The sequence below is a fragment of the Teleopsis dalmanni genome, chromosome X (genome assembly GCF_002237135.1).
Source record: "Teleopsis dalmanni isolate 2A chromosome X, ASM223713v2, whole genome shotgun sequence".
Classification (NCBI taxonomy): Eukaryota; Metazoa; Arthropoda; class Insecta; order Diptera; family Diopsidae; genus Teleopsis; species Teleopsis dalmanni.
In genome coordinates this window covers 58,770,384-58,783,188 of record NC_051848.1, presented here as the reverse complement: position 1 = coordinate 58,783,188, position 12,805 = coordinate 58,770,384, and the positions used below count along the sequence as shown (strand labels likewise).

The following is a 12,805-nucleotide window of genomic DNA, read 5'->3' as shown; positions in this document are numbered from 1 at the left end:
ATTTAAGTCGACATTAGGTGTATCCTTTTGTATACAGACTGTAACAACATAAAATAACCACATCTTGCGATGGCAACTCTGGATAAACTGAACAATTTTATTTTGATATCTGACAGGTTTATGCGTATATGCAAATACCCAAATACACATATTTGCAAAATAGATTAATTTAAAGTATAAGTTTTGACAATGAATAATCATTTTTTGCCACTTAATTAATAATTAGAAAAAATAACAACTACGAAATAGAAATAATTAACACAAATATATGTTGACAGTAAACTGAATATTTTATACGTACGTTCCAAAAATTATTCACAATAGACGTATTTTTAGTCTTGGCAATCGTGTGATTTTAGCTGTTTATTAGTTAAGAGATTTCAAAGAAATCTAAATATGGCATCACTGTTGCTCTTTCATATGTTATTTTTAAATAAACGGTTGTGCCTTTGCGATATACCTACAATAGAATACACCTATTGTTGTTTCTCTTTTACGATATAGTCTAATAGTATAGAATATTTTGTTCTTTTTTATATTTGATATTTTTTTGTATTCAATATATTCCGATATTTTCCTAAAATGTTCTGCAAAAACACATGTTCTAAACTTATTTCAAAATATGATTATTTAAAGTTGACTTTGAAATGTTACACATGATCACACACGATTGGGCCTATTTACACCATCATGAACGTGAGATGAACTTGACGACAACATGAACTGTCAGTTCAGTTTACACTGTCATGAGCGTGAAATTTATTTTGTTTTGTGTAAACGTATAAAATGCTTGTGTGTAGTAATGCAGAGCACAGAAATTGAGAGTATTCAGCATCAAAAAGTTAACATAAACATAACATTGCATATGTATGGGTGTCAAGCTGAAAAAACGCAGCAAATTTCATTGCGTGAAATTCATGAACTCACATCACACTCTCTTCCTTCTCTCAACCATGAATAACCGGTTTTCAAGTTCATGTTCATGATAGTGTAAATCGGTCCATTAATTATTTCAATTTATTTTATTATAGAGAATATCTTTATTGCGATATCAATTTAGCAATAAATCTTGTTTATTAAATTAAAGTACTTTTACACTGACTTTTACATAGAAATGGTTTTCAAATTTATTTATTAATTTATTTAACATCTTATTAAATATTCACAATGGTAGCACCTAATTTACCAAATTTTTATCTAATACACGAAATTCTGGTAAATACCAACATTCGCTGCCATACCGACATAATTTACTATTTGCCTCAATTTACCATCAATTTGATCGAACTCGCACACGGCCGATGAAAGTAATTAACCACCCATTTTGACTTTTGTTCCATGGTTTTTCTATAGCTTTCAAGGTATTCCAGCTATATCTTAGCCGTAATGAAGAAAAAATCCATACTATTCAACTAAGTGCAACCATTGTCACATTGAACACTTGGAAAACAAAACTTATCTTATCTTCAACAAAGGAATATTTCGCAAATTCGAAGATATGTGAAGCTTGTTGAGTATTGTCAATAACTAAAATATTTTACAACTACTATTTTTGCTGTTTATCATAGTTAAATGTGTTTTTCAGTAAAATGACTTCCATTGGTTTAGTCAAGGAGTACATATGGAACGATATCCTCATTAAATGTGTGCCCGAGATAATATTTCACTATAAAAAAGAAAGCATGAGGTAATATAATGAATCGATTGTGAAGATGTGGGTGTATGTCTGTCCACACACTTTCTTAAGCAATTTAAACATAATTTCGATTTTAATGTACTGGTCAGTTAAATCATCAAATTATTTTTAATTTAATAAAATTAGTAAATAATACAATCGCTATTAAGTGAAAGTTCTCTGACTATGTTATTAGAATGACCTTTATTTTATATCGCTTTTTTAATATTGAAATTTTTCCTTGCTCCACTACTTCCCACCGGTTTACTGATTAAACCTATAATTACTTAATTGCAAATTATATTTTAAAAATTCTAAATTAACTTTTTTATTTGATTTTAAACTTAATAATTGTATTTTAATTGTAGCAAATTTGCGGTATTGTTAATAAAGTTAGAATCACACAAAATTATGTATTGTGTGAAACATTATCCTTACTAAAAGTGGAATTATTTTAATTATGAGTTTTGAGTTTCCAAACCCATTAACAGAGCATAGTATCCGTAGTTTAATGTAGATTTAAAAAAAGGCGCTGTCATGGAAATGATGTATTTTTAATTAAAAATAACATCATACATAATTCATCAATTAAAAAATCTGAAAGCGTTGCTAATTCTTGTATAATGAAGCAATAGCTATATAAATAAATAAAACATAAAAGGGGATACGATTAAATTGTGTTATATATGACTTTTTAGTGTATAAATCCCATCATAAACTTACATTTATAAAATGATTTCATATAAATAACCTTCTCTGAAACTTATAAAAATGATTTTCTGGAGCATCAATTTCTAGTTACTATATCACAGATTGACGGAAGTGTGCTTATTTTATTAACAACAAGAATAATGTCGGTTTCAATATCAATAAGTGTTTGGTTGTTTATTGGAAACACACATGATTCAATATAACCGCAAAAAACCAACCTAATGGAGTTATATTGCATGATATATAGCCAATTCGTATAGGTTTTTCTGGAAATTTCACTTCCCTTCAGCATAAATTGATTACTTCACCTGGTGTGTGGTTTTTTGCATCAACTTCTTGAAACCAGATAACGTTCGAATCGAAGTATGCCACAAAAAAATCAGTCATCCCGTTTCTGTGGCGTTCACCATTAAGAGAACTGTTACATTTTCAACCCACACTGAACTGGTTTTGGAATGAAATTTTTGTAAGATTATAAAGTATGTACGAAAAATCGCCAAAATATTTTTTTATTATTTTCAACTCTTCCAACGAAAAAAAATCAAGTGAAGTCTGGACTACAGAGTGTATCTAACACAGTAACAGAGACTGCAGCTTATTCAATCGATTGCTTTGGAAAGGTTTCTACTTGCAAATACGTTAGAACTTTCAAAATAAACTTGTTGAATATACTAAATTAAAATGTGAGTCAAGCCCAGCAGGATATGTAATTTCAATAGTGCGTATATTTCGGCTTTGCTGTGTAAAAATTATCCCAGACGTGTAGTTTTATACTTCAGTAAATTTAATTCGCCACCAGAATGATAGCATTTGTTACCGTCGTATGCCTTTTCGGGGGCTATGCAAAGCTCCATGTTTATGCGGCTATTTCTGAAGTTCTTTATGCTTTGGAAAGTAAAATTCTTCAAATTGTGATTTGTCAGCCATTTGCAGAAAAATTTAGACCGTTTCTTATCTAAACAACTATCTGAAAAACCAGGTACTTCAGTGTTAATGCACTCTAAAAACGCTAAGCGTAATAAACTTAATATTAGAAAAGTACGAAAAGTATATTAAGATATGTCTTAGTACATGCGTTTGGGGTTTTTATACCGTCTTTCAATAAAAACTCTAGAAAAATAGATTTTCGTTTACTCGCACATTTTTTTTTCTTGTACACACCCGTGCGTTGCGATATATCTGGACGGCTGTCTTATGTTGACATCTGAAAATCCCCTTTGTTTAAAATTTCCCATTAAATTCTTGCATAGTTCAATCTGACTAGATGCCTATGGGATTTGAAGTGAAGAAGAAATAACATAACTGCCATAAAGGCAATACACCATCTCTGAAATTAATCATAATGATTCTTAAATAATACGAATTACTGTTCGAGCTGCTGCATACCAAATACCAGGCGTATTAACCATATTTAGTCGTTAGCAGACACCAACGGCCTCATAATGCTCCTCTTGAGATAGAGATTTTGTTTGAATAAAACAGTAGTAGGCGAAACATAGGCGGATTAGAAAAGTCTAGACAAGTCGTTCTATAAGATGAAGGTTAGTAATGAATTTAAAGGAGAATAGCGTAACTTTTTAAGGAAAATAGCGCTTATTTTTAAATGTTCAAATAAATAAGTAATTATTTAATTTTTACTTTAACAAGTACTATATATTAAACTAAAGCATCATAAAATAAAACTTCATATAATATGTATTTGTACTTTCATATTATATTTAAAATATGTGTGTATTCAATAAAGTTAGTAACAGAATATCATAGAAGACTTTCAAGTTTATTTCAAACACAAATTTTTATTTAAACTTTTTTATTTTTACTTTTAAGTAATCACTTTTTACAATTTTGCAAATACATTTTAATGGGTTCCTCCAAGTTCAAGTTAGCAAGCAGTAGGTTTAATGGGTAAATGCAGATTTAATTTAAATCCCAGAGCAAATACATTCCGACATCTCCTTCCATAACAAACTCATCAATGCAGTAGTTGTAAACAGTTTTAAAAATGTCGGTGGACTTGAATAAATCAACATCGGTGGCTGAACACACCTTCATCGCTATCTTGTAGGGAGTATCATCTGGCATTTCTTGTCTATAGATATGAACATTGAAAGTACCACTCTTATGGCCCAAGGACACGAATATCTTTAATTCATTTTCAGGAATTCCAGTTGTGACATCACTAAAAAATTCCCCAAACTCCGTTTCTCGGAATTTTTCATTGAGAAGTGTATTTCTGTTAATTTCTTCAGAATTCATAATTTTAACACTACTAACTTGCTAACTGAAACCTGGAGAACACTTGAATTTTAATATATATAAACAACAGCACAAACAGACAAATTTTGAAACAGATATTTTTTATAATTCTAATTAATTTATTTATTTTCCTGCATACTTTTTTTATTTAATTTGTAATCAAGTTTTTTTTTAACAAAATATGATTACAGTGAAAACTTTCCTAAAGTATATAAATTTAGCTGGAAATCCTTAATAATAACTGTAAGCCAACTTTGCTCCTGCTAACACCTCCTAGCAGGACATTTCTCCACATAATCATAAAAAATAATGTTCACCTAAGAGAAGTGCTTGTTTAACCGAGATGTCATTGTGACATATATCATTTCATTATCTGTACAAGATAATGATAAATTGATTTTTATCAAGTTAAGAAAGATATAATGTTTATAAATAGGTGGTTGCATTGAGATGCAACTCGTAGTCCCCTGCAGTTATTGTTTTTCGCAGAACTTATCTTCTGAGTGCGCATTCGTAAGGAACAAGACAAAAACATAATTAACTTGGATAACTAAGATAACTTTGATTGTAGCGATTTTTCGCGGCTTTGTTATCACATTCCTTGCAAGAACCTCCAAGACAGAAGAATACAGACTAAATCCATACCATCGAATTAAGATAAATTTATTGGTTTTTTGTCTTTATCGATGAATAGTCTGATAAGCTATCATAGAAATATATTCTTAAAAGCAAATTTCTTCTGTATGCCAAAGCTGAGCATTCACAGAGAAAATGAATTATGGTATTATGGATTATGAGGAATGCACAGTTTCTCTGCGTGGCTTCCTATACACAAATGACCAGAAAGAAGTGCAGTAAGCTTTTCATTGTTCACAAGATCCTTTTTTATTAAGTCGTCCGTATACATTGAGATATTGTAATTTGCTTGAAAGTTTCTTCTTTTCCATTTGTTTCTTGAAAAGAATATTGTCTAAAAATTGCTATCAAAGCCTAAGCTTGACAGTACCGAGAATCCGACTTTGTCCTTATGTGCATTCGGTCCTGTGTATTCTATCCTGTCGCTTTCAGTCTAACAGCGCTGTTTGCAAACGATATGAAGTTCGATGGATAGCAGACGTAGCATTACATTAAGGGTATCCGAAATGGTCATCTTAAAAGCTCGAGTAACGTCAACGCTGGCTGTCCTTAGAACTCTGCTGAGTTTTTGAATGTCATAGATCTTATGTTTGTGTGTGTCCGTGCTCTTTAATCAATAATACTGATGTTTTTAGGAATTAGTTCTTTGAGCAAAGCTTAAACAATATAACATAAAGATAACTGAAAATAACTTTTCCAAAAATATGACTTACCTTATCTTCAGCGCTCCAATTGCCTCATTGAATTTTTTCTCCTGCTATATCGAAGAACTATTTTGTGCTAGGTATTATGACCAGGTATATGTTTATATATTTATGGGTCAACAATTATTGACTTCAGTGAATCAGAAACTATGCTGTTTAGTGCATATTTCAATAATAAAGTGAAATTTATGGTTTCAAAATATATTATTTAACATTAGCTGCAATGGTATATAATGATTAGTTATTATGAATATAACAATTAATGTGCAAATCCATAAACTTAAGCAAATTTTACCTATTGACTTGTGTAGGAGCAGGTATACAATATTATATTTTATTAAGTTCCCAATCTAATAGTATATGTATTATCATGAATATACACGTATACTTTACTAATAAAGAAATGTTTTTTTTATCGAAGCAAGATAAATTCTTCATAAAAGAATTAAGTAATGTAACCAGACTTGTTATTAAAGATCTAATTTCCAATAGTCGGAGTATGAAACTAGTGACGCATATGAGGCTTACTTGAGCGAGTTGATTCATATTTTATCAATTATACACAGTTTATAAACCATTCTCAGTATAATAAGATATATACCGTGAAATTCAAAAAGATATTAATCAACAGACGAAAATTTTATTAGATAATTTATATTAAATACTAAATTACAATCTGCATATATATAATATTGTATATTGTAGTCGTTGTCGTTATATTTATTGACTTTTTGTTTATTTGCAATGGGATTTGGGTAAAGCAATAAAAATTGTCTTTTTAATGGGAAAACTTTAAATGAAAAAGATTATATCCATATTTTATGACACCTTTTCGTATTTATTTACTGCCTTCTACGTATGTATATATCTACTTACATAAATTCATAGAAATAAGTTGCTTAAATTATAGCTGAATACATGCAAGTATCTGATGACAAGACAAGAATTTATAAAAAAATATAAAATTAAATTATTTTCATGTTAATAGGTATATATTTATATATTTTAAAAACTTATGACTTGTTATTTTGCCAGCAGTCAAAGTCAATAAATATGTGTGACTACATTTTTGAATAAAAACATTTTATTGTATCTACACCCACGTTATTTTCGTGTTTATTTAAAAAATATTTTTAAATTAAGAAAATTATAATACTTTATACTTAAAGGCTAAAATATGGATTGTGCTCAAACAAAAATTAAATTGGAAGATATTTCAACAAATTAATATTTACATTTTACTATTCATTATTTTGTTTTATTAGCATTAAAAATATATGTATATAAATTTAGCTGGACTTTGTCCTATAAAAATATTGGTTGGTATTTCTGTACTACTGAATTCACTCTTATATAGAACTAATGACGCGGTATGTATAAACAGCCCTAATATTAATATTAATATTAATATTAATATTAGCTCCACAAATTTCAGAACATTGTCCATAAAATAATCCAGGACGATTTATAAAAATATTAGTTTGATTTAAACGACCTGGTGTTCCATCAATTTTTACTATAAGAGCTGGAATTGTTCAAGAATGAATTACATCTGCAGCAGTTACTAAAATTCGAATTTGAAAACTTATGGGTAAAATAACTCGATTATCAACATCTAATAGTCGGAAATTATTAATATTTAGTTCATTTGTTGGAATTATATAAGAATCAAATTTAATATTTATAAAATCAGAATATTCATATGATCAGTATCTTTTTTTTTTTTTACAGTAGGTGGAAAACATCGAAATCCACAGTGTGAGACTTGAACCCACTAAAACCACCTCTTAAGAATGAATAGAGAAGATTCCCACAGCAATGTGGGAACTTCATTCCAGTAATCAGGGGAGAGAGAAAGTAGATAGACTTAATACCTAGTGAACTAGGTTCATCTAAGTCAGAAAGCAAGGACATGAATTAAGAAGAAAGGATAATAATGAAGGTAGTGGGGTTACGGCTAGTTAGCGGTGGTGAGACTAGTGATATACTTTGTGACCAGGGTCACGAAAGCCGATCAGTATCATTGATGACCAATTGTTTTTAATGTGATTAAAGGTTTATTAATTTCATCTAATAAATATAATAATCGTAAAGAAGGAAAAGCAATAAATAATAAAATAATAGCAGGTAAAATAGTTCAAATAATTTCAATTGTTTGTCCATGTAATAAATTTCGATTAGTATAATTATTAAAAAATAATATAAATATTAAGTAACCTAGTAAAATAGTAATTATAACCAAAATTATTAAAGTATGATGATGAAAGAAAGTTAATTGTTCTATTAAAGGTGAAGCTCTATTTTGTAGATTTAAGTTTGATCATGTTGAAATTTCTAATATAAGTAAAATACTTTATATATGAAGCTTAAATCCATTGCACTAATCTGCTATATTAGAAATTAGTTAGTTAATAATGATAATTCTGAATAGCTATGTTTAGCAGGAGGAGAATTTTGGAATCATTCAATTGAAGAATTTAATTGGATTGAATAAATTATTTATCGATTTATAATTATACTTTCTCAAATAATGTATAAAAATAAAATAATTCTTAATAATGAAATTTTAGATCCAATTGTTGAAATAATGTATTCTTTTTCAAGAACACAAATGTACACATACATTATTAAGAACAATAGAAAGAATATTCCTTTGATAAATAATAATGATCCAACGAAGATTGGAAATCAACTAAGTGGATAAAAAACGGACAGTTAACCGAACCTAAGTTAAAAATATATGCATTGATTTATCTGTTGTAATTTTAATGGTATCTTCTTATTCTTCTTCTTGTTCTTGAGTTAGTGCTATTACGCACTTTTACTCTATAATGGCTGGGGGCTTATCTCTACCTCACACTGGGCTTTAACTAGGCTAAGAAATCATATCATTTATTTGTCTTTTAGTTGATGACGGACCTTATATCAGCATATCTTCCTGAGAATCCAGAAGTGGACTTGAGGATTGTTAGGGCGGGGTTAAGTAGCGTATGAACTTTAGTGAATAATTTTAAAGCTCTATCTCTGATATATTTTTTCAATAAGTCAATCCTAAGATCTCTATGTATATCTGTTGATCTAATATACCATGGAATCTTAAACAGTCTTCTTAAAGCCAGGTTTTGAGCTATCTGTATCTGTAATTAAGGTAGTATTTGAGGCTTTGCTATATGTAACACATCCGTACAGTAGCGCTGGTCTAATTACTTGCGTATAAAGTAACTTTCTGTTTTTAAAGTATCTATATGTTATATTGATATGATTATGATGTGGTTTTTCAGTATGAAGTTCAAAAAAAAACGATACCAACTGAAATATAATGGCTTAAAATACTATTTACATCACAAGCATTTTTCTAGCTATAGTGATATTACTCCATGAACGCTCCTTTTATTATAAAACACAATCCGAATACATTTTAAGGTGAACCACTGTACTATATGTCTCCGTTGGTCACAATTTGATAATAACGATAACTAAAAAATTGTATTTTAAATTGATGCTTCATATAGTATACTTTTTAGATATGACCAAAAATGATTAGTTCCTTTGCACTTATCCTAAAATGATGTTTTATAGTATATATATAAGGGACAAACTTATAAGTTTGTCAAGTTTGATTAAGTAATAGTTTTGAAATCTCTAACAAAGAAGAATTACTATCATATATTGCTCCTACTTGATTCAAGATTTCTACATTTTGTTTAAATAATAAAATCGTTATAATATTTTTCGGAAATTTATTGCTGGTCTGATATATACAAATTATTATTTTTTTGTAGTTTATATACATGTATCCTCTAAGTTCGTTCAGTTTGGTTAATCAAAGTTAAAGCTGTTTAAAAAAAAATACCGTTACTATAATTTAAATAAATTGAAAATATTTAATAAACTTATTTAATGTTTCACGATCTTAAAAATATAACCTTACTTCACCACTAAAGACTGTTTTCTGGTAAATATTTTTGCGACTTAAAAATAATACTGCAAAATACATAGAATAATTAAATTATTCAAATTATTCAAATACTTCTTTTTCGCATTACTTTCAATGACGATGGCAGGATCCTGATGTTATAATAGCACCATTTAAGTATTAATCAAATGCTAGCAACAAATACATTTTCACATCCCTTTCCCTGACATGTTCATTAACAACGTAGTGATACATTCTTTTGAAGAAATCAGTGGATTTGAATATGTCAAACTCGGTGGAAGAGCAAATTTTCATTGCCAACTTATATGGAATATCTTCTGGTCGTTTTTGCCTATAGATATGGACTTCAAAGGTGCTCTTGGCTTCACCCAATGAAACGAATATCTTGATTTCACTATCGGGCACACCAAATATGGTATTTAAGAACATTTTACCCAACTCTGTTTGACTGAATTTATTTTTGAGCAAATTGGTTTGTTGAAGCCCCTTAGACTCCATTTTTGGTCTATGGATTTCAAACCGGAACTTAGAGGATACTTTAAAATTTTGAACTTCCGATTATTCTAAATATTTAATAAAACTTATTTTTTATACTTTACAAATTTATTTATTATGTGTAGTTATTCCTTTCAAGGCATGCTATAACTCAAAAATTTATTGAGTTTTATTATTAGTTGTTGTTGTTGTGATTTGAGTTAGTGCTATTGCGCACTTTTACTCTATTGTGACTGGGGGGCTTATCCCTACCCCACACTAAACTTTAACTATACTAGAATCATTATCATTTATTTATTTTCTAACTGATGACGGACCGTAGATCAGCATATCTTGCTGTGCGTCCTGGGGTGGACTTAAGGTTTGTTAGAGCGGGATTGGGCAACGTATCAACTTTTTTGAATAATTTTAGGGCTCTGTCCTTGATATACTTTTACACTGAGTCGATTCTTAGATCTCTATGCATGTCTGTTATTCTAATATAGCAAGGAATCTTTATTAGTTTTCTTAAAACCAGATTTTGTGATTAATATATGAATAATATATTTTAGTCTATATTGACTATATATAGAGATAAGATTATTTTATGTGGTATTATATGAGGTATTCTAATAAAACTTTACACACAAACGGCAACGGATTGTGAACATATGTCGGATTGACTAAAATCAGACCACTATATCTCATACCTATCTTACAAACCGAACAATCGGATACAGAATGTATATGAATACATATAAGAGAATATACAAAATTTTATTTATTTCGGTGCAGTAGATATTTGCAGTCTCTGGATCTTTATGTTTTTGTTATGATTTACTCTTTACCTTATATAAGAAGTAATACTTGTCTTTAAATGGCATTATTGGAAAATTACCGACTCTACTGACTTAGCTAGCCGGGTTAGCTACCGTGCCATTAGCGGCTTCTGAAGGCGCGGATTTAATAACAGACAGAGATAACATCACCTAGAGGGATTTTTCAAGAACCTTAGGTGAGCTTTATTTAGTCTCTGCTTTACGCTTTTAGATTGATTTTAGGTTGGACTTGTTATTTCGTTAAGTCAGACTGTCAGTTTTTAATTGGAAAAATATTTTCTGGAGAATTTTCTTTTAGCTTGAAAAGCTTTTGCTGTTAAGTCATTTAATATTTTTCTGAAATTAATCACTGATTCCTTAATTTCAATAAATGAACTGAAAATTGTTTGGCACTGATTTTCTTATATACGAGTATATAGTAATATAATATTTTCGTGGATACTCGTATTTTAATTTATGAAATGATTATTCTTTTTGTATGGCCGAATTTTGTTTCATAAGTTTCTTGACAGAAAGTCTCAAGAAATTTTATCAGCGCTATGTTCGCCTAGCAAGTCTATAAAAAATTTCTAGTAATAAACCTAGTTATTCCCTCTTTTTAATAATTTTGTTATTTTGTTTTATGTGATACTCTTTTTGGAAAAAAAAATAATAAAATTTAAAGTTGCGTAGTGCATTCACGTGTTGTTTGTTTGATTACATGTGTAGAACTTTTAATTGCCATTTAACATTATTTTGCTTTAAGTGTTTTTTAATACATTTCAACATTCAGTACATATAATATTTAAACCTTTACCATAATGAACATAATTTCAACCATCGCCGCCTACAATCCCGCCCACAACCCAGCCCGAAAAACACAAAAGCATAACGCAGCCGAACACTGTAGTAGACGACCACTTAACAATGCCCTCGTGGCTATTAAAGTCATAATTTTTGATTTACTCCCGCAATAAAACAAAATATGCATATCCAGAGTAGCAATTTTCGTACGCCCATAAATACGGATACCGCTGTGTACTAATAAGCGTTGGTACGAAATATTTCGACAGTTTATTTTCACACAATCAATGATTAATTATATTTTTTATTCGACTTTAACATTTTTTAAGTGACAGTCCGGCAAAAACTTTTTGACAGCTTCATTGCCGATATTGAATTTGGTGAAATTGGCCACTTGGGAATGCGCTTAGTCGATATCGAAGATTAAAGCACAAATAAGCTGTGAGTTAGGAAGGTATGATAAAATCTAAAAAAGATTAAAACGAAATAGTAATATTTAAAAAATTTTATTATTCTTTAAAATATTATCTTATATATTTTTCATACAATGTGCATTCCAAACTATATATAATATTTTAAGAATAGATAGGTGCTTGCAGTTAGAACATTTATTGGCAATAATATGCTTGAAGTATCAAAATCCTTCACCGATGTATGAATGAATTTATTATGCCTAAAAAACCAGGCTTTAAAAATGTCCATTAAAGTCTACTTACACAAAATGTTTTGCTGGTATCGTAAGGCATAGTAGGAAACGTTCAGAGGAACAAACGAGCGAAATACTCAGACC

At 29.3% G+C, this 12,805-nt stretch overlaps 1 long non-coding RNA gene across 1 annotated transcript; it reads right to left on the bottom strand.

Annotated features, from left to right (window-relative positions):
- Window positions 1-9,753: 9,753 nt before the first annotated feature.
- LOC119661880 lies at window positions 9,754-10,480 on the bottom strand. The gene is made up of 3 exons (XR_005250626.1): window positions 10,029-10,480; window positions 9,914-9,966; window positions 9,754-9,817 (listed from the first exon to the last, which is right to left on the bottom strand). It is a non-coding gene; the product is annotated as an uncharacterized LOC119661880 (long non-coding RNA).
- Window positions 10,481-12,805: the final 2,325 nt, after the last annotated feature.